Source organism: Taudactylus pleione, unplaced genomic scaffold (genome assembly GCF_031769625.1).
Source record: "Taudactylus pleione unplaced genomic scaffold, aTauple2 ptg000026l, whole genome shotgun sequence".
NCBI lineage: Eukaryota > Metazoa > Chordata > Amphibia > Anura > Myobatrachidae > Taudactylus > Taudactylus pleione.
In genome coordinates, this window is record NW_028284428.1 from 24,547,551 (window position 1) to 24,571,542 (window position 23,992).

The window sequence follows — 23,992 nt, forward strand, 5'->3', positions numbered from 1 at the left end:
CCGTGCTGAATCAATCAGGCCCCAAGTTCACTGTGTTTAATTTGTTTTTATAGTTAAAGCACAGTGCTTCAAAGCTCAGAGTTCATGTTCTGCATGCAGTGTATCCAGACCTATGTCCTGACCAGCAATCAGTTTAGAATGAAATGTAATATATTATTGCAGTATTGTATGGAGAGTTTGTAGGGAATTCTCAGGATGTTTATCATTAACAAGATGTCAGCAGCATCATAATTACAAAGCCGCACTTTACCTGACTATGAGGATTCATAAATAGTCTCACAAACAAAGCAGAATCTGGATTAAATTATCTATTTATTATCTAGATGGTACTTTCTATGTGAAATCAGGTGGATAAATTGCCCTGATAGATCAGTATTCTATGAGATCGGAACTGCTGTTTAGTCAGGATTGACATTTGATCTCAATTGGTTTAGAAGTTGATCGGAGGTGGTAGTCCGGTATATACACAAAACAACCACATTGTTTTGTGTGATTAGAATCCTCAGCATTACTTTGTAATTTCCCACTGTTTTACTATTAATGTAACTGTTTTATATTTATGACATTTTGTGAATCTTTTCAACTAAATGATAAATGATACAATCAACTTAGGACTTGACTAAAGACTAATTCTGAGATGTATGTTCATCTCAGGATATGTTATAAACATTAAGCACATGTGCAGAATGCAGACCAGCCAACCTGCAGCGTGATTAACAAGCTGCCTTGTAGGGCCCAACTTGGGATCCATTTATGCAAATGGAGGTGGGATGGCTCCATTTTCAGTGAGGCATTTACATTGGAGATGGATGCATTTGCCCGGTTGTTTGTGTGTTGCAGTACAAATCCGTGTTTATCTGAACATGGCCCTAAGCTAGACCTTACTTCACCATATATTTTTAAAAATCACTGCAGCAAATTTCACAAAATATAAAAAAAAAATCACACTACTTTACTACAGTATGTACCTTAAGGCACATCTTCTGCCAAATCCGCTAAGCCAGTCTCGGAAGGGCCTTGGATGGAAGAAGCCGCATAATTGACCCAGATGATGGGGACTGATCCGGCAGAGTTTCGACAGGGGAGTAGGGAGGTTGGGTAGGGGAGGGAAGTTGGTTAGGGGAGGGAGGTTGGTTAGGGGAGGCTGAATGTGGAGGGGATGCTGAGTGGCAGGGCCGGCTCTTCGGGTGTTCGACCAGTGCGGTTGAACAGGGGCACCACCCCATAGAGCGCCACTCTTCCCAACATCCTGATTTCATCCACTGTTCCACCCTTGAGCCAAAGTGTCCCGCAGCTGGTCAAATCGGGAGGTTGGGTACCCCCAACACTGCAGTGGACCCCAGAGTAGTTGAATGGATGCGGCATCTATTCAGTGCCGGGAGAGGGTTGGGAGAAGCCCAGCTAGTGACGGAGTGCTGGGTTCTCCCCCAGCCTGACATTACACGGGAGGCGTGCCATGCAGGGACGCCCCCAAGTAATGTCACTTAGGGGGGTGGCAAACGGCACTTCCTGTCAATCATCATTGAGAGGGTCTGCGTACACACTGCGTGTAGTCTGCGTACCCCTACCCGATCGCACTGGCTAGTTCGCACAGGCACAGTGCAATGCATACGAATGCACAGTGCAAAAACATCGGCCGAGTGCGTCCGTTTTCTCACTTGCGTTCCTTGCTGAATCGGACCCAGAGTGATATATTCTAATTGAGCTATCACTGAACCATGGGACTAATGGCCAGATTCAGCAAGGATCGCAATTGCAAAGCTGCATGCAGGCAGCTTTGCAATTGTGATCCTTGCAATAATATGCAAATATTATCCTTACACGCTGCACACAGGCAGCTTTGCAATTGCGATCCTTGACATAATATGCAATTGCAGCAGGAGGTGCATGACACCCACTGCTGCATTTGCTATCCCAGCACTGCGAAGCAGACTGGGATCACCATCGAGACAATCAATGGTCGATCGGCGAGATTGTGGATGGCGCTGGGCGGCCGGCCAGCTGAGTAAGTCTCAACTTACTCAGGCTGGCCGGCTTGTAAGCCCAGCAGACTGCGTACGTCCACACAGTCCCTGGGCTGGCCACTCCCGGAAACGATGCAGACACGCCCCGTTTCCGGGAACGACGGTCGACCCCGACCCTCGCACCACCCCTTAATTGCCTCTGACTTTCAATCAGGCAGAGGCATTCAAGGGCTTGAATGTGTCTTAGCAGAACACTCTCACAGAATGGGTCCTGCTCACGTGCAGATTCCCGATAATCGGGAATCTGCATTCAGCAGTGCACTTGCTGCTAGTTGTAAAGACAGCATAAGCTGTTGCAGAAGTTCCCACCAATGTGTTTATTAAGGCTTATTTATTAACAGTTGTTTTTGTAGTGCACACATATTCCGCAGCACTTTACAGAGAGTATTTCAGTCATTCATATCAGTCCCAGCCTCAGTGGAGCTTACAATCTAAGGGGTCTATTTACTAAACAGTGTTAGGAGAAGTGAAAAGTGAAGAGTTAAAAGTGATAAGGTGCCAGCCAATCAGCTCCCAACTGTCATTTTTCAAACACAGCCTGTGAGATGGCAGTTTGGAGCTGATTGGCTGGCACTTTATCACTTTTCACTCTTCACTTCTCCTAACACTACTTAGTAAATAGACTCCTATGTTCCTTATCACATGCACACACACATATCCACACTAGGGTTAATTTTTTGTCAGAATCCAAGAAATTACGGTTTGTTTTTTTTGCTGGACAGAGGAGCTCCCAGAGGAAACCCATGCAAACATGGGAAAACATACACACTCCACACAGATGGACCATGACCGGGATTTGAATTCATGACCTCAGTGCTTTGAGGCAGTAATGCTAACCATTACAACATCTGTGCTATCCAACTATCCAAAGGCTTGATAAAGCGCTGGACTATGCCCAAAACATTGCTGTTATACTGGTAATTATGATACAAACTTTAATAAACACTTTGGTGAGTTTTTTAGAACCCGGAGTGCCAGGCCTTTTCTACACCCTGCCTTCTCTGGAAATATAAATAATAAAAACTATATATACACATACAGTCATGGCATGTGAGGATTATTACTACTACGGAAAAAGGCACGAGTAAGCATATTGAAGTGATAGCCTCAATGATAACTACCTTTGAACATTTTTGAATGTTCTTGGATGTTTCAATAAACTTGTTTTTATTTTTTCAAAGAGTTTTTGTGCCGGTCAGTCATGCCTAATTACTGATCACCTGTTTTCCAGTGCACTCCCTCCCTCATCAATTCCCAACAATCCCCAAGTCGTTTTATTGCTCGTAACTGAAGCAGTTGCATGTCATTTATGTGTCTGGTTTTCAATTTTTAAAATCTACATCTTACCACGAAAACAAGGGTTTTATTTGTTAACTAAGAAGTTTAGTGGTTTTTAAGCAGTGTTCTAACATATATTAGTAGCAATAATAATGTGCTAAACAACATAAATGGGAAGTGCTATCTCCCATAAAATGGCCACCCACCTCTTTGTCAGCATTCCTGAACAGTGAGAAGTGCTGACACCGAGGAGTGAGGCTTGCTATGGAGAAATTCAGCTGTGCCCAATCAACTCTAGTGCCAGTCTCTCTCATCTATGCCATTAGTTCTTATATAACAACCTTACCATGTGTTTGGTTTTGTTTTTGCATATATCTTAAAATATTTCGTAGTTGCATCTTGTGGGGTTTGTACTGTAGCCTTACTGTTAATTCTGTAGATGGCTGCTTTGTTCATCAGAAAGTGATCACATGAGCAAATAGGCAATTGGCTTCCTACTGTTTATATAACTCCTCTCTTGTGTTTACCCCATGCCTATGCAACAGATTGTACTACATAAAAATGTTCTTAATATATTGTGGACACTGACCTTAGTTTCTTTTTGTATTTGTGCCGGCCAGGGGTATGTGCAGAATCAATGCGGTGCCGACCACAGTTCAGTAGATTATGGCTTAGTGCCAGAATCTACAGCAGTACTGCGCATGAGCAGAGTCTTTGGGAAAATGGCTGCTGCCATTTTCCCAGTGATTTTTGCTGCTCTGCAGCATCGGCAACTTTTTTGCCATTGCCTTTTATTTAGTTACCTTGCACTCCAGTAGTCAGCAGTCTAATAGTAAGGGGTATATTTACTAAAGTGCGGGTTTTTAGAAGTGGAGATGTTGCCCATAGCAACCAATCAGATTCTACTTAACATTTATGTAGCACCTTCTAGAAGACAATATCTAGAATCTGATTGATTCCTATGGGCAACATCGTCACTTCTAAAAACCAACTCTTTAGTAAATATACCCCTAAGACTCATTTGGATCTGTGACCTGATATAACTTTGCAGCAGACCCCAAGTCATCACCTGAGGACCTTTCATGAAAGTCAAGGGTTACATTAGACAGGACTCCACACCTTAAAGGAGGCTATGCCAACCAATAGAGCACAACTCTAACTCTGAGCTTTTCACTTCGATCAGAACATGAATCCAGCTGACATCCACTTGCCAACCCTGCCTATGCAAGATCATTTTAAATATATTAATAAGCAAGAAGGCGGACAGGATAAGATTATCCACCTAATACAGACCACTTTGAGTTATTGTGCTTTCTCTATAGAATTTCAACTAGTTCTTAACTTACTGTTATTTCTCCCACTGCCATGCTGATACTTCTCCTATATCTTCTATTGCTCGCTGAAGTGGGACAGGAGGCTTTTATGGATTTCCTTAATCAGTGCTCCCCTTTTGTCTGTCTGGAAAGTTTTTGGGAAACGTAAGATAGTGCCCTTGCCTTCAGTCTGGATATAAGGCAGGGTACGAGAAACATTAGTATGCTCCCTACCTTTGGAATGCTCTCCCTCTCCCTATCAGACTCTCCACCTCTCTACAAATCTTCAAATGGGCTCTAAAGACCCACTACTTCATCAAGGCCTTTCAGCACTTATCCTAACCCACCTCATGCTCTTTCCTTCCTATCTTCCCCTTCTGTGTCATGCCTGTCTGTCTGCCCGCCCCTCCCCTTAGAATGTAAGCTCTCATGAGCAGGGACCTCTTCCCTCATGTGCTTCTCTTTACATTTTCTTCTACTCTCTACTACCCATTAGGGCACCTTACACGGGACGCCAACTCCCGGCTGCTTATTGTGAGTACTTTAATCACTATTTCAGCAATGTATATAAGTCGTGTCCTTGTCCTGCACTGTAATGTACTGTAAGTTACTTGTTTCTTGTCCACCTATTAGTTCTATGTACTATGTAAGGCGCTGTGGAACACTTGTGGTGCCATATAAATAAAAGATAATAATAATAATAATAATAATAATAATATGGTCAATATGCCTCTCAGGTCCATATCCTAGCTTTTAGATTGGCTAGGAGAATGAGGCACTTGTATCATTGTTTAGGAATGGTTTTATTGGCTGATTTAAGGATTTACTGTAGTTACAGAGAGAGCACTCCCAATCAATCTTAACAATTTGAATTCAGTATTTATCAAGGTCAATATCAAGGGCTCATAAACTGCAGGTCTTACAATTTCAGCTCTCAATCTGGTGATAAATCTGGTCAATCAGGAAAATCATAGAAACACTTGCAGAAAAGAGGAATGATTATTCTAATTATATGGTTCCAACTTCCAAGTGACACTTTTTCCTTCTTAAGGTGCATATCCACTAGCAGACTGTGAAACAACTGCACGATTATGACATTGTAATCGTGCACTCATTTCACAGTCTGTGATGTGCCTACACTGAACAATCAGTCGTTCAGTGTAGCACCCTCCCTCATCCCCGAACATGGCCAATCGATCGTTATCGGCAGATTGACCTGCATGTTGGGGCACTGATGTCAAAAACGACCAGCGGGAGCGCGCATCGCTGGTCGATTTTGACATTAAGCTGCCTGATTTGTACCCAATTAACAAGCGATTGAACGATAACGATGTCATTATTGTTCAATCGCTCTGTTTAATCGGGTAGTGTATAACCGCCTTTACTCTCAAAAATTAAACACTCTAGTCTTCTGGCTTGAAAAAGGCTACATTGTAGACGAAACGTGTTGCTGCTGTTGCTCTTCCTTAAAGGATTTCCTGGATTCCTTCCCTGCATGGTATGAGGATTTATTGACTGCTACACTGGCGTGAGATTTCGTTGGAGAGGCTAAGACTGGGACGGAGACAGGTGTTGACTGTGGATTGACTGTGGATTCATTACATGCAGCTATCCCGTTACTATTCATCACCTGATTGTGCTTCCTGCTTTGCAAATCAGTGAGACGGGAACTGCCGGCTGCCTGCCGCTACTTGTCCTTCAGCCCCGCTTATCAAGTGAGACGGGAACTGCCGGCCACCTGCCACTACACGTCCTTTAGCCGCTTTCGTCCATTACATTTCAGACAAATTATATTTCACCCACGGAGCCGCCGATGTATGCAGCTTAAGTGCCCAACTGTCTCCGGTACTTAGTTCGATTGTCCCCGGCATTTGGTCTGATTAGAGACAGGAGTCTCTTTTGTGGCAGGTTCCTGAGCTATCCAGATACCCTCCGGGGCAGGGCCGGATTAAGGTCTGTGGGGGCCCCTGGGCAACAAACATGTGGGGGCCCCTATTAAATGTGGACAAACTGGGGGCATGCACAATGGGGACCTTATGCAGAGGCCACAGTAGTGGTGCCCCTTATGCAGTGCCCCCAGTAATGTCAGTGCTCACAGTAGTAGTGTCCTATATGCAGAGCCCAGAGTAGTAGTGCCCCCAGGAGTGGTGCCACTTATACAGTGCCTATTCAATACCCCCATTAGAAGTGCCACCTGTAGTCATGCCCCTATTGTAGTGCCCCGAATAGTAATGCCCCCTTTATAAATGCCCCCAGTGGTAGAGCCCCGAATAGTAATACCCCCCCAGTAGTAATGCCCCCTGTGGTAGTGCCACCAATAGTAATGTCCCCTATAGTGGAGCCCTCTGTATAAATACCCCCAGTAGTGGTGGCCCTGTATTAGTGCCCCCAATAGTAATGCTCCTTCTGTAATAGTGCCCCCTGTGGTAGTGCCCCAGTAGTAATGCACCGCACCCAAGTAGAGCCCCCAATAGTAATGCCTCCCCTGAGAATTGCCCCCAGTAGTAATGCCCCCCAAGCATTGTCCCCAGTAGTAATGCCCCACAAGCATTGCCCCCAGTAGTAATGCCCCCCTGAGTATTGCCCCCAGTAGTAATGCCCCCCAAGCATTGTCCCCAGTAGTAATGCCCCACAAGCATTTCCCCCAGTAGTAATGCCCCCCCAAGCATTGCCCCCAGTAGTAATGCTCCCCCCTGAGTGTTGCCCCAGTAGTAATGCCCCCCAAGCATTGTCCCCAGTAGTAATGCCGCCCGAGCATTGTCCCCAGTAGTAATGCCGCCCGAGCATTGCCCCCAGTAGTAATGCTCCCCGAGCATTGCCTCCAGTAGTAATGCCCCCAGAGCATTGCCCCTAGTAGTAATGGCCCCCGAGCATTGCCCCCCGTATTAATGTCCCCCCGCATATTGCCCCCAGTAATAAAGCTGCCTGCACACACACACAAAAAAAAAATAATACTTACCTTAAACCCCGCTCCCACGTCCGCTGCTGCCGTCTGGTCCACTCGGCTGCTCCTCTGCACTATGGGAGAGACGTCATGTCTCTCCCATAGTGCACACTGCGTGAGCCGGAAGTCGGAGCTCTCGAGTGAGCTCCGACTCCGGCTGCTGCTGAGAGGAGAGAGCTGGGTGCACGCTGGTTACCAGCGGGCGACCAGTGTGCGCCCGGTAAATTGACCCTCTCTGCGGCGCCGGACTGAGGTGGCTCGGAGGAGGCGGAACTGGTTCCGTCTCCTCCGGCGCATGTTAACCTCGAAGGGTGTGGGGGCCCTTTACGTGTGGGGGCCCAGGGACGATCGTCCCTGTCGCCCCCCCGTTAATCCGGCCCTGCTCCGGGGTTACATTGTTTTCAACCACAGGTATAATCATATTCCATATACACAAGTGCCTTAATATACGGGACTATACTATTACCTGCAGGGATTTGCATTGGAACTTCTTTAGACCTTTTCTATTATGGTCATATGTGTCCAATTATAATCAACTTTAGTCCATGACTTACATAATACTGTAGGGATATTTATATGTGTCTATTGTCGTGTTAATTGCTATCTCATTTATTTGTACTTTTAAGATTTTTAACTATTTTGCCAAGTGGTGCGCTATATTTGTATGGTTAATGATTTCTATGTGCGGATTAGGAACTCGATCAACTCCTGTCTTGCAATAATCGCTATACTGCTAGTGTGATTCAATATATATGTTTTATTACATTTTCTTATGTGTTTATCCTATGCTAAGGTGGAATAAATTGTCTATTCTCTAGAATATATTTGTGCACATCTATTTGTTATCGTCTATGTCTCAACATAATTATCATAGCGCAGTGTTTTTATGTTTTTCAAAAATTAAACATTCTAGTCTAGGGGATGCAGGAGAGTTCTTGCAAAAATTTTCTTCTAGTTATTAATTTAATTAATTCCTTGTTTCTGCTATTCTGGTATTGGGGGCAGCTGGTAAGAGTATCATATTGACTTTGCCTCTGAAAGTTAATCTGGCTTCACATGCATTGATGGAAAAATTATTAAAATACATGCATTCTAGTTGAACTGTGTACATTCAACTACAGTAAACACTGTCATAATGCATTCTGAGAATTTCTTCTTTTTATGTATTCCTAATGCTTTTTTACCCATGTTTGTGGACTTCCTGGGTTCAGGAGCATGCCCCAGACTTTTTTTTTCTGAGGGGGGTGTTTCAGGGAGGTTGTATAGTTTTCACAAATGCTTGGTTGATTGTCAGCCTATTTTTTCTAAAATTCTTAAATTGTACTAGCCCTAGTTACACAAATCCTTCCTTGTATACAAGTGTGACGAAGGGACTGTGGAAGTTAACATTAGCTCATGTCTTTGTGACTCTTTGCTAAGAAAGCAGATACATCTGTAACATCTAATTTGTGCAATGCCTAGCATTTGTGAGCACAGATTGACATGAGAGTGTAACCATGAAGTGTAAAACACATAGAGGGGTATTCATTATGAAAGGTTAACTTCCCTGGCGAAGTTAACGTTTCATATCAGAGTTTTTTTCTGCGTAAAGGTATGGTGCGCGCTCCCGCTTATCCCCGTAATCAAAATAAAATTAACGAAAACGGGAAACTCCGAAGTTGGATTTGCGTAAAGTTACGAATTTTTCCTTAAAACAATTGTAAGACCCCCCTAAAGTTGTAAAAACATGGGGGAACACGATGGGTACCCCCGTTTTAGCTTTTAATGGAAAGTCGGGGATTTAAATAGCCGCAGCAGGTGTTTTTTTTCCGACATTGAAGAAGTGATGCAGAAGAGCACTTAGGTTATTTTTTTCGTATTTTAAAGTGGTCCCATCAAATTTGGGGTACATGAAAATGGGTACTAGCATATTTTTAAGTCCATAAAGTCAGTTTTAAAAAATTCTGCATTTGTGCACCTGCCGCTATAATTCTATTCTAGAAAACATCTGCCGCATACTTGCAGAATAGCCCTGAACCTATTTCCCTATTGTTTAACAATTTTTTCCCATTTTTTTTTTTTGCACCCCAATTTTGAAATTAATTTTTTGGGGTGTCCCTATTTTTTTTTTAAACTTTTTTTGACACAGTTCTTTTTTAAATGTCAATCTCAGGGGTGCAGGCTATTTTTTTTAAGCCTGCACCCCTAAACCCCAATTCTGCACTTTTTTTCGACACCTATTCAATGGTGAAAAGTTATCACCGTTTTTTATCAAAGACTTTTCAAAACGATAAGTCTTTGATATTGAATACGGTGTAAAACTAAAACCAGTGATATTAACGCAAAAAAGTTAAAAAGTGCGATGTTAACACAAAAAAACGATGTTATCGCACCCATATTGAATACCCCTAATAATCATTTTGTGCAGGCCAGAAATTGCATTGGAGCGTGTAGTTATAGACTATAAGTCAACCCTCATCTGATAAAGATTCACAAGGTTCATTCTGTTGAGCCAAAACCTATGAATGACCTAATGATTTGACAGAGATTCTGTAGGCTAAAATCAGGCCTATTGTGTCATTCTATGTACTGGGTGCACATTGTTAATGAGGTTTTTCAATGATGTGAAAACCTTTGCAGCACATGCTGCTGCTGCTCCTCCTCCTACTTCCTTCTAACCATTTCATCATCCTCAATATATTGCAGATGAATTAAGCCAAGCAAATCAGCCATTTCACCAATCATCACCATTTTGAAACTCCTTCAGTAGCAGTAACATCTAATTTGTGCAAGTAAGGTTTCTGCGTCTTCATATTCCAATGGCATATATATGTGCAATCAGAACAATGTCTAACATTACTGTACTTACATTTTCTGGTAGTTCTATGTACTAAAAGTGCCCAATGTCCCCCATCATGTGAACTGTATACTCATATGCAAAGGGGGTTCTCTTTTCCTAACAATGAGGCCTCTTATCATGTGTTTTCATAAGGTAATGACACCTTACACTACTGTACAGAAAGCACACCAGGGATGGGTGAAGACGGCACAAATGTACCCAAGTTTGTACCCTCATTTAAATGACGCAGTCCATTAGTAGTTATTGATTGCTGATCATATTTTATCACCAGAAAAAGAAACACCCTACACTAAAGAAAACATTAAGGAATCCAGTGATGGGGGATCCTGGACCCTACACAGCATAAAACATTGTCTCCCTAGGACAGGGGATGTTATAAATAATGCCCAGATCTCCACCACTATGGCTCAAATATACTCAGAGGTCATTTCTTTTGGCAGTTGTCTAATTTTTTAAAACGGCATGCTTTGCTGGGCTGCCCACATTATCTCATATACATTTTATGCATTTTATTCATAATTGGGCTTTCTGTTGTTTTGGAAAGATGGATGTACATGTATTGATGCCAAAACAAGAACCACAAATCATTTATTTGTGGTATTAAGAAAAATCAAACACAACATTAACTTTTAATTCACTTTCTGATATTTCAATAAAGAAAGCAAAGTTTTGACCATTATTTATACATTTTCTATGCCATGTGAGGAGGTATAAACAAGCTAATAGTATTAACCACAGTTCAAAGTTTTCTGAAAAAGCAAAGTATAATTTGTGGGTTCTGAAAAATCAAATTGTTGATTTTGGAATATGACCAGAATAGGCCCAGGAAAGTGGAGGTAAATGCATCAGTAGCAAAGTGGTTAAAAAGTGGGGTTGTGCAGGCTCGGATTAGTTCAGATTTTCCCGCCAAATTCTGGTTTTTCCCGCCAAAAAATCGGGTCGCAGAAAGAGGCAAAACGTAATCTTTTTCATGGACAAGCATCATCATTCCTGGACAAAAAGGATCTGTGTTCAATACAAAATTAGATTTAAGATCCTTCTCCTAGAATGTGATCCATAATCGTGTCCTTGTCTACCTGTCGTCCCAAAATATCTCTTGACTTACAGTATTGTATAAGTTTACCCAGGTCAAATTATACACAAGTCAATATATATCCAGGGCTGATGCAAGGTTTCTCTGTACCATAGGCAGAACATCAGCCTACTCCCCCCCCCTCACCCCACCCATAAGCCATCCTAAATGAATTCTAAAGAGGTTGGGCCCGAGAGGCACATGCCTCCCTGTTCCTGTTCCCCAAACTAGCCCACCCCTGCTGCAGGCACAGCTCAGAGCCCTAAGTAGCCCAATCTGTCAATTCCCCCCACCACCACCACCACTATACCCTCAGTAAAGTGACAGCTACAATGTTCATTATTTTTAATAGTTTCATAGATTTTTATTTATTTATGTTATGTTCTGCACATACACCAGGAACCAGCAGACCCTTCTGTTCTGCTGGTATGGTGGTCTTATGTGTAAGATTATATAAAAATATTTTTTTTACTACAGTAGTAGTTTAATTATTTTCATATAAGAGCACTACACAACAGAAAACTTGCTGAGCTGACTTACCATCACTGGCTATAAGTTTTTTTTTATATTCTTCTTCTCAGGCCCAGCTCAACCATAGGTAGCCTGCCAGCCTGCTCCTCATCTTCTGCAAAGGAGGAGGAGGAATTAGGGCAAAGTGAAGGAGAGAGCAGACTGGCCAGAGGGGTGGGTGTCCACATTAATAAACAACAGTGCACTTCAACACTGCACCTCTGATGGCACATGCAGCCAGATGTGGAGACCTCACTCTGGCAGTGAGGTGAATCAGAGACAGCGGTTGATTAGACATGTGACCGCCACTAGCGCAATTGAAAAGAAGGATGTCCAAGACATGCTTCGTTTTTTAGTATAATTGACTCAGTGTCGCCATCCAGTGGCCGGCACCCCAAGGCAGCTACCTAAAGCTGCCTAATGGTGTTGCCGGCTCTACTTATACCATCGGTGAGTTCTGAATAATGTGTTCTATATTATTAACTAGGTAAGGGACCTGGCATATACCAGGTCACCTCAGTCTGTCCCCTGCTCCTCCCCGCCCTCGCTCTGTACCACTTTGCCCTTTTATGTCTGCTGCTCCACCCCCTTCTCTAATTGCTAGGGATGGAAATTGGAAGCCCGGCATCGAATGGTTGCCAGGCTTCCGACATCAAATCCAGCGATCGCATCGCAACTGTTAAATAGTTTAACCATCTCGATGGTTATACTCGTAGGGGAAAAAGGGGATGGGGCCTATGTGGAAGGGGTGAAGCCTCACAGTTCTCCCCATCCACGTCATTGTGGGGGCATGCCCAGCAATCTCCGATTTGTTGGGATGCCCCCGGACTCCCCCTACACAGAGAATAGATGCCGTGCTGCTCACCCACTGCTCTGCTATTAAGAATAGTAGAGTGTGCTCCCCCCACAGCCAGCCATCAGATGGGCATCGGAATGCTGCATCCGATGGCTAGCAACCAATCAAATTACCGATATTCAATGGAAAAAATACTTTGAATAGTAAACATTGATGTTTGCTAATCATTTGTTTGTGATATCTATCCCTACTGACTGCTACTCCAACCCACCCCCTCTCAGCTGCTCTGTCCTGCTCTGTCCACCCTCTCCCAGCTTCATCCTGTCACCATACTTACCCGGTTCTCTGCAGCCCGGCATGTTCTCTGACTCTCCCGCTAGGTCTGTCCCATATCCCTAGCAGTGGAAGCCATTGAATGGGCAGCATGTGCCCTCTCTCCCACTGCACATGCATGTTGGAGATGGGACATACCTTGGCAGATTATCATATAGATGATAATTCAATAACTCTGTCCTTCTATTATTATTATTATTATTATTATTATTATGATTGCTATTATGATTGTTATGATTGTTATTACTATTTAAGTTAATAATAGGAAATATATTTTATTTTGTTATTATCATTGTCATTGCTTCCTTTTAAAGCACCAACATATCACTTTGTGCTGTACATTAGATCATGATACAAACAAATAGCATACAATGACATGAAACTTAAGGTACATCTCAAATATGTCCAAATGCAAATATGGTCTAAGAGATGTTAAGAACAACTGAAGCATAAATTAGTGGAATAACAATTGTAGGTAGTGGTGGGAAAAATGTGTGTTGCTATAGTAAGGCAGAAGCTTTATAAGCTCATGGTGTGGTACAGAGTTCGGATGAGAAGTGGCAGATGAAGTTGGGTACATGTAGAAATGTCTAGACTCTCAGATGCTGGAAACCATAATAGTCAGGTTCACTACGTATGTATTTGAACTGTCGTTGGATTTTTGTGGAGAGTAGGAAAACTATACATTTCTGTAAACGTTATTGTATAAGCAATCAGAAAAAGCAATGTTTCCATTTGCCTAGATACATACATGGCCGCCATCTTGGAATTTACAAAATGGCTGTCGGAAACAATCTATAACTCGGCTTCTAACTAACATAGAAATTTGATTATCACAGCTGAACTATCATTTTCAGGGCCAAAGAATCAAATGCTCCTAGTTGCAGATGTTGCAAATGTGTTGAGACAATTGTTACAGCAGTTCTTGTATTATATTGTAGTTTACATATTGTTGTATACAGCAGTTGTTGGATTATATTATATTGTAATGGTTTTTTTGTTCTATGTTGTAGGCTTTAAACATGAGTGATAAACCACAAGCTGCTGAAAGGGCTACATGTCCAGCTCAGGAGTTTATCAACTGGAAGCAGTGTACTCTGTCAGCCTGGTGCTAACAATGAACAGTTGGTGCTTACATCCATGGATAGACTCCTACCAGCGTGTGCTGGATGTAGTAGTAGAGAGAGCCAGTGTGCATGATGGCAACTATGTTGAAGTTCACCGATGACTGCAAAGCTGTACAGTAAACACACTCTGTGCAAATCAAGCAGTCTATCATCATTGTTGCTATGCAAATGCAATTAACAAGGACCAAATACAATGTGCCCGAGACCGTCATGCACATGCATTAGCTACTGGCCTCCACACTGTCAAGAAACGAGGACAGAAAATAATAAATATTGAAATGGATGAAGCAGGCCCATAAACATCCAGCTATTCAACACCATTCACTAGGTCACAGACTTGTCTACTGAATAAGGAATGCTGTTTCTTCTGTAAGAAAGATGATGATGATGAGCAGCTGTATCAGGTGAGGACAATCAATGCTGGGAACTCTTTTAAACAATCTGTTGAAAGAGGCAATAATGACACACTGAAAACAAGACTGACCTCATGCATTGCACCAGGTGATGCACATTCAATTGATGTTCACTATCACAAAACCTGCTTGAGAAAGAATGTTTTTCATTGACGGCGAGATGCCAGCACCAGTTGAAGCAGAACAGGCAGCAAAGTACCTTTGTTACAGAGTGCAAGTCTGCTTGAGCTGATCAACCTCATGTCCAAACACAGAACCAAGCATAAATACCTATGGAAGATATCGAAACCACATACGTCAATATGCTTGGCACAGAAGGCTTAGCAAATCACGTACCTTCATTCAATTGAAAGTGGGTAAAAGAAAACATCATCAATGCGATATTACTATATTTAGCTTGGTATACGTAACTTACTTATGTATTCATCTCACTAAGTCCTTCATTAACCGGGTTCCACGTGTGTATTAAGTGGGTTACAACTGTTTTTAAATATTTAAACACCATCTCCTATTTAAAGTCCTGGAGTAAAGAGAGGGGTTTACCTCTGAGGAAACAGCTGGTATTTTAGGCTGAGAAACGAGTTAGGTTCTTTACCCCCGCACGCTGGTACACCTGGGACTATTACTACATTCCCATTGATTTTTCAGCTGATTCCGGCACTATCACATGACAAGATTGCACATCTTTTATCCAGCACATTCCTTTTGCTGCAACAGTCTGTGGACATCAATGCTACACCACGGTCCGTGTCTCCACGTGTGAGGACTTAGATACTGACAGATGCCAGGCATTGATGATCGTTTTGCCGAATGATTCAGGAGAGGCCTCTCCCAAGATCCACGCTGTGTCAGCAGCAATACGGTATCATGACTGTCTGTGAGCGGAGAGTGTGTTAAGTCACGCACTGGTGGATCTAGATACATATCCCCAGATGCGACCTATAACAGAGATCATTTATATCATAAATTGAACATATGTTTCTGCAATAAGTTTACCACTAGGTGGCTGTATATATTGAACTTATCCCATGCTATCCCAGGATTAATCAAATAGAACCCATATTTGTTTCTGTTAAAACCTTGGAGAAAGGGAAGGAAAAACAAAATAAAGATATATATTTATATATATATATATATATATATATATAATATATATATATATATATATATATATATATATATATAAAATCCAGAAAACCCGGCACTCATATCATGGGGACAGGGATACTTGCTAGGGTGCCTTTCCAAAGGTGCATGACGCCTCCTCCATATAGCATAAAACAGACGGACGGCACTCCATAGACTGATTTAAATGAATAAAGAGGTCCTTTAATAAGCCGACGTTTTGGGGTTCCCCCCTTCGTCAGGGACAGCAGTACAAATAAAACATACATACATGACAAACATATAAAGCCATATAATCAATCCATAATTAACTCACCAGAGGGACGCCAGCCTCCAACCTCCAGGACCCGCGAGCGGGAACTCGGGCGCTAAGCCCGTGACGTCATCAACCAGCGCCCCGCAGGTGAGCTGAACATGTGATCCTATCACTTAGCAACCCTCTACACAAGACGCTAAGGATTCAATTTTGTAACAACTACGCTATTTAATACATAAACATGGCAGTCACCATCGCATAGCATACGATACTAACAAGGAATTATTCAATAACTACCCAGCAAGCAAGAATCAATAAGTATCAATAGATTATACAAATATAAATACAATAAAATTAGCAAATTAAACTAAATATGCATTTACCATTATTGAAAAAAACACATTATTACAAAAAATACATTATTACAAAAAACATTGCAAACCCAGAGTCTCATTAAGTCCCCTTGGGGCAATAGTATCTAACACATGTATCCACCGGCTCTCCTTTTACATCAAGATTTTATTTCTGTTGCCACCCCTCACAAGTGGGGTACATGATCTATAATGATAGATCTAATAGATGCTACCCCATGCTTAAACTGGGCACAATGTCGTGCCATAGGTTGTTCACTGCCCCCACTAGCCAATGCCTGTCGTATGGCTGAACGATGTAGTGCCATACGCTCCTTAAATTGGCGCTGGGTTTTACCCACATAAGATAAGCCGCAGGGGCAGGTAAGCATGTAGATGACAAACATGGTGGAACAAGTCACTGCAAAATTAATTTTAAAACGTTTCCCTGTATGGGGATGACAAAACGAATTTCCAACAGTTAGACTTCTACATGTGACACAGCCCAGGCAGCGATGACAACCTGCCTTAGTACTCAAAAAATGCACTGGTTGTGATTGGCGATCAAGGCCTGTTATATCCAACCGCATAACACGATCCCCAATATTTCTACTTCTAGTGAAACAAGGCATAAGCCTGGAATCACTCAAAGTAGGTAAATCTCTATCTGAATTAATGATAGACCACCACTGCTTAGCCCGTCTGACATGATGTGGGCTATCATTACAAAATCTATTCACCCACGGAATACAGTTACTGTCAAGCTGCTTCCTAGGTTTACCAGACCTTAATAGATCAGCCCTAGGCATTTGTAAGACCTTATCTTTTAACTTGATTAATTCACGGCGATCATACCCGCGACAAACAAATTTTTCAACCATATCAGTCAAAGCTAGTTCAGCCAAGGCATCATCCGAAGTGATGCGCCTGACCCGTAGTAGCTGGGAATATGGTAAGCCTTTTCTCAATGGCAAAGGATGAAAGCTGTCATTCCTTAGTAGTGTGTTCCTGTCCGTGGTTTTAGTGAACAAAGAGGTGTCGAAACCGTATAAATTGGTTGCGATTGCTTAATCCCATGCCCCCGCAACTCGTCATATTGTGAATGGCGAGCCATGCTTCTGTGCTCACAACAGTTAAGCGCCATTTTTACATTACATAAACACATAAAGTTAGTACAGCAATACTGTTTAAATACTGTTTTGCGTTTCAATCGCATAGCCAGCTTTTAAGTATTATTATCGGAAACCTTACCCCGACGGACAGCAGCCTTTCCTTACAATAAACTTATATCCCATTTAACCCTAAACTGACTGAGATACGCACAATGCTATGTGTTTTAAAGGTATACAGTGAATGTTACATGTTAAATAGCAGTTATATGATATCTGGGATTAGGAATAAGATAAATGGGTCATGAGTAGTATCTACCGATTTCCCTCTGTCTCAACAGGAATATGAAACCAACAGAATGAATATGGAAGGGATCACTATCGAGTTATGAAGACCTGCCAAGAATTATACTCTATACTGTATAAATCACTGTACACCTCCCCTGTAGATTTGCATGCCAAATGTTAGTACAAAGGGATTTTTTTAACAGTTCAACCTCCAGTGACGTCAACCATTTACTAACAAATGAATAGCAACAACCATTGTGACTCAGTAATAAAAGGCCAATAGGAAACCCCTCTGAGTATTCAGCTTATGGTCAAAGGTAATTGTACACCTATAAATTGCCATGCAGTCTGGATCCCTTCCCTTTCCTTTGCTACCTTCCTCCCTGCCTGACCCTAAAGAAACACACAGCAATCCTGATGGACAGCTGATTAGTCTAGGATCCAGACCGCATAGCGAAGTGTTGGTAATTGTATCTTTGTCTTTATCCTGTATATAGCTGCATTGTATAGATTAAGGCTGATTATACCCTTTTTACAATATAGTACCTTTGTGTGTGTTGGAACCGCAAACTGTTTCTGTGTGACAAAGTTATTTTATATTGAAATGGGAGGTATGGGCAATCTATAGCTAGATAACTCCTGTGTTCCCTATTATAGGTGGTACTGTGCTTGCCTTAGTAGGTATTGCTGTGTTCCCTATTTTTAGATATTAGCTAACTGTAGAATAGGTGTGTGGAGGCAGCCTATCGGTTAATTCTTCCACCGGTCTCATCATTGTTGTTTTTTTTTCGCAAAATGGGCGCAAAACAGTCAACAGGGATGGTAGACGATGCGCTGTGTATGCAAGGTCCGACCGGGTCGGCTCTTCATATAATGTACACTAAATATGGTGCGTACGCAACGACGCACTGTACTGTGTGGGTTAAGATGACGGGTAAGAGTGAGAAACCTTTCCCAAAGATTGGAAGCTTTAATATGGAGATTTTAAATAACCTTAGGGATCACATATGTAGAGTGAAATCCCTAAAGAAAAGAGTGGAGTATGATGATTCTTTGAAACTCTGGCTGAATGAGAGTCGCACATGGGTTAATGGCGTGCATGGGGCACCGCGTGGAGCCACGTGCATGCCTAGGGGTGATGCGCACGCAACGCTACACAGCGTAGCATACGCATCACAGGGAAATGCAAACTTGCGGCACGGTAGCGTTGCCAAAGGTATTGCGAATCGCGCTTGCGCACCCCCGCCACCTTATGTGGTGGGCGGTGATGATACATTACCACATAACAAAAACTATAAAATTGTTGTAACTGAACCAAGTAAGTTGTATCCGGTCCTGAGTGAATATTTGGAAAATGTCTATGATGCAGAAAGTGATCCTGTAGCAATGTCTGCTGTATCCCATGCTGTGCAGTTATTAAATGTCCCTTCCCAGCAAGTACAAGTAGCTGCCCCTATGGCATCAAGAGGGGGGGAGGGATCCTTAGCTCATGGGGGGGAGGCCCTAGTAGAACCCATGGTGGGGGAGGCTCCTTTAATAAGGGTGCAGGAAGTATTAGAACCAACTGCTTCAATAGCGGAGGTTACTAATACCGTTCGCTGCAGTAATAGGCTTAAAGGTATAGAGGTGGGAGGCATCCACCCTGTAAGGACAATTATTGTCCCTAATGGGAACGCAGATGCGAATGGTGTCGTACCCACAAGGGAAGTAGCGATGCACTGTCCTTGGACACGGGCGGAACTACATTCCATTATGTCTGAATTTCCTGACCCCAAGAAACATCTGGCAAAATGTCAGCGTTTCATAAAGGATCTAGGCAATGCCCATGAGCCAACCAACAAGGATTGGCGAGTGGTGTTAAGAGCATGTCTCCCAGAAGGTACAGATGTGAAAAAGTTTATTACAGCATGTACTCTGGATGAAGACATCCCTTTAACTGATCAAGGTAATCAGGATTGCATTGCCCATATAGTTGCCCAACTAGCCATATTTTTCCCGTTAGTTGTTAATTGGAGTAAAATCTCCATTAAACAAAAGGAAAGTGAACCTGCACAAGATTACTTTAATCGTGGGCTGCAGACGATCACTCAGTACACTGGGATCGAAAACATTAAGGATAGCACGCACTACCGGGGAATGGTCATCACTGTTCTAATGGACGGTCTAAAAGACAGTTTGAAAGACAGAGTTCAGACCTCACACCCTAGTTGGAGAGGGATAACAGTTGATGCGCTCAGGGAAACTGCAATAGACCATGACAAAAATATCACCAGGAAACGTGAAGCTCAGAGCGAGAAACTGATGGCTGTTAGCATTCGAGCTCTAGAAGATATGCACTTACAGCCAACAGACACATATCCACCTGCACAGTTACAAGTCTTAAACACCTACCATCCTGCACAGGCCCAACCCATACAATTCCCTCACACATACCACACCAGACCACAACACACTCTTCACACACACCCAAAACCATCATACCCACACTCAAAATCCCCTCCTCCCGGACTTCAACAAAATTTCCCCAACAGATCAGCTAAGAAATGTTTTAACTGTAACCAAGTAGGACACGTTAGGAAGGACTGTAGAGTCATAATTCAGGAACCCCACATGCAGCAACGTATTGATGCATCTCGTAACCATAAGAACTACCAGATAAATCCTACCCACATAGTTGCTGCAAATGCCTTGCTGGGGGAAGATAGCCAACTATAGGGGTTAGGTCATACCTGTAGTCTGCAGGCAGGATAACGGGAGGTACTGGGGAAGAGCCGGTAATAAAGGTTAATGTAGCTGGTACTGAACGTTCCTTCCTAGTAGACACAGGGGCGACCAGGTCTGTTTTAAAATCTCTTGAAAATCTACAGATAACAAACCAGACAGTACCAGCAATGGGTGTAACAGGTAGCGTACAGCATTACCCTTTAACCAAACCCACGGGGTTACCATTGGGCTTTTGCATGCCAGGCATTCTTTCCTCCTGGCAGCAACAGCCCCTACTAATCTCCTGGGAAGAGATTTATTGTGCAAAATGGGATGTATTATCTATTGTACCCCTGACGGGATATTTTTGGATGTCCCAGGAAGGTTTGCACATGAGGAAAGGGATGTGCTAGACACTCCCCAAAGGTTAATGCTGCACACCATAACATCAGACAAGGGTTCAGCTCAGGTAGATGAAATGTTAGAACAAATACCTAGTTTCCTTTGGACTAAGGATGGACAGGACACTGGGTTAATGGCAAATGTAGCTCCCGTCATGGTAAACCTGGAAAACGGTAGACACGCTCCTAAAATTCCCCAATACCCATTAAAGCCAGAAGTGGAGTTAGGGGTTCACCCCATAATTGAGCGTTTACTACAACAGGGAATTTTAGTCCATACAGCCAGTGTAGCCAACAGTCCCATCTTCCCTGTGAAAAAGAGTGGTGGGAGGGGGTACAGGCTGGTACAGGACCTTAGAGGGGTTAATAAGGTGGTAGAAAGTCAATTTCCCGTAGTGCCTAACCCAGCTGTCATCCTTATGCAAATCCCATCAACCGCAAACCATTTCACGGTAATAGATTTATGCTCCGCTTTCTTCTCCGTCCCCCTTCATCCTGATTGCCAATACCTATTTGCCTTCACATACAAAGGCGTACAGTACACATGGACACGACTACCCCAGGGCTTCATTGACAGCCCCAGTATCTTCTCCCAGGCCTTACATGATTGTTTACAGTCTTTTCAACCTGCCAATGGATCGGTACTAATCCAATATGTAGACGATTTGTTGTTATGCTCTGATTCGTTTATGTCATGTTTAAATGATACTAAACTTTTGTTGCTTCACCTCTCGCACACAGTGCATAAGGTTGCTAAGGACAAGTTACAGCCGTGCCAGACCAGGGTTAAATACTTGGGACACTGTCTTACCCAAGGCCTCCGACATCTGACAGCGGACAGAATCCACACCATACAGACCATGACACTACCGCAGAACCAGCACCAGATCCGTGCCTTCTTGGGCATGTGTAGGTATTGCAGGTCATGGATACCCGGTTTTTCCATTCTGGCTTTACCACTGCTGGAGTTAGTATCTTCCACAAAACCAGACCGTGTCTTGCACTCTGAAGAGTCAGAGCAAGCCTTCCTTAATCTTAAGGACAGTCTGATAAGAGCACCTGCATTGGGGATTCCAGACTATGGGAAACCCTTTGATTTATTTTGTACGGAGGCTGCTGGTTGTGCGGCAGGAGTTCTCACACAAAAACATGGTGATGCCAATAGACCAGTAGCATACTACAGTGCCCAGTTGGACGCTGTGGCAAGAGCACTCCCAACGTGTTTAAGGAGCATAGCTGCAACCGCACTCTTAGTGGAAAAGAGTGAGGATGTAGTGTTAGGCCATGACATGACTGTACATACACCACATGCTGTTTCTGCCCTGTTAAATTCAGCCCAGACCAAACACGTTTCCTCTGCTAGGTTCACTAAATGGGAACTAGCGTTAATTGCACCGACCAACATTACTATAAAGAGGTGTAATACTTTAAACCCTGCTACATATTTACCAAGTGTGCCTCATGATGCACAAAGGGTGGAAGGTAAAGGTGAATCGTTACCAGTGGTAGAAGGTGAGTTTGGTACAGGAATTAATAGGTATGACTGTATGGAGTATTTAAATCAAATTTTACAGCTAGGCCTGACATTCATGACACACCGTTAGAAAATGCAGACTTAACGTTTTACACGGATGGGAGTTGCCATATACAGACTGATACAGGTGAGTTATGTACAGGTTATGCTGTGGTTGATGACAAGGACGTTATAGTGGCCGAACCACTCGGTCCACCCCATTCAGCGCAGGTGGTGGAACTCGTGGCACTAAGGAGAGCGTGTGAGTTGGCCGAAGGAAAAACGGCCAATATTTACACAGACTCCAGGTACGCTTTTGGGGTGGTGCACGATTTTGGGGCCCTATGGCATCTAAGAAATGTTCTAACGGCAGCAGGCACACCAATCACACATGCACATCACATAAAACGACTGTTGACGGCAATACAGCTACCCAAGACAGTAGCTGTCATTAAGTGTAAAGCCCACACCTGCGAAGATGAACCAGTATCATTGGGTAACAACAGGGCTGATGAAGCTGCCAAATGGGCAGCAGGTTTAAAACTTAATCAAATGGATAAAGTGTTGGTATTTGAAATGGTTGACATGCAGAAACTGGTTGAAATGCAAGGTCTGTGTACCCATAAGGAAAAGGCAAGCTGGAGATCCAAGGGATGTGAGCAAGAGTCCTCTGGGCTCTGGAGAAATGGACAAGGGAAGCCAGTAGCTCCTAAGGCATACTACCCAAGCTTAGCAGAAGCAGCACATGGTCTGACCCATCTGGGTAAGCAGGGTATGTGTAAGTTAGTGAAGGCATACTGGTATGCACCTGGCTTTTCTTCCCAAGCAGAGAAGAGGGCAATGTTCTGTTTGACCTGCTTAAGGAAGAATATAGGAAAAACTACCCACCGAACCAGCTCACATCCCTCCAGCAGACGGCCCTTTCCAGGTCATACAAATTGACTTCATCCAGTTACCACCCTGCAGGAACTTGAAGTATGTTTTGGTTTGCATAGACGTATTCTCTAATTGGGTAGAGGCATACCCAGCTGCTACCAACACTGCTGCATTCACGGCAAAGAAAATAGTTCTAGAGTTTGTATGTAGGTATGGTATCCCTAGAGTAATTGAAAGTGATAGGGGTACCCATTTTACCGGAGATGTTTTTCAATGTATGTGTAAGTTGATGGGTATTAATAGTAAGCTTCACACCCCATATCGACCGCAGGCCAGTGCCAAGGTGGAGAGGGTAAATGGTACTATTAAAAACAAGCTGAGTAAAATCATGGCTGAAACTGGTTTGGGATGGCCAGAAGCTCTGCCTCTTGTTCTCCATAGTATCAGGACCACCCCTAGATCCCCTCTTAATCTTTCCCCATTCGAAATACTGTTTGGGAGGCAACCTCATTTAATTATAAGTCCTCAGGAAGATTTGAAAAGTAACAACGAGGTTACTGTGAGGTACCTTATAGGGATGAGTAAGCAGCTCCAACAGCAGCAGCAGAAACTAAAACTGTTATCACCTGATATGCCTGAAATGAACTGTCATGATGTTGAACCTGGAGAGTATGTTATGATCCGAAACTTTTTACGTTCAGGTTGTTTGACTGACCGTTGGG

General features: G+C 43.1%; 1 pseudogene; it reads left to right on the forward strand.

The window, feature by feature from the left end:
* Nucleotides 1–15,059, forward strand: part of LOC148539273 (uncharacterized) — a 41,227-nt pseudogene extending 26,168 nt beyond the window's left edge.
* The last annotated feature ends 8,933 nt before the right edge of the window (nt 15,060–23,992 follow it).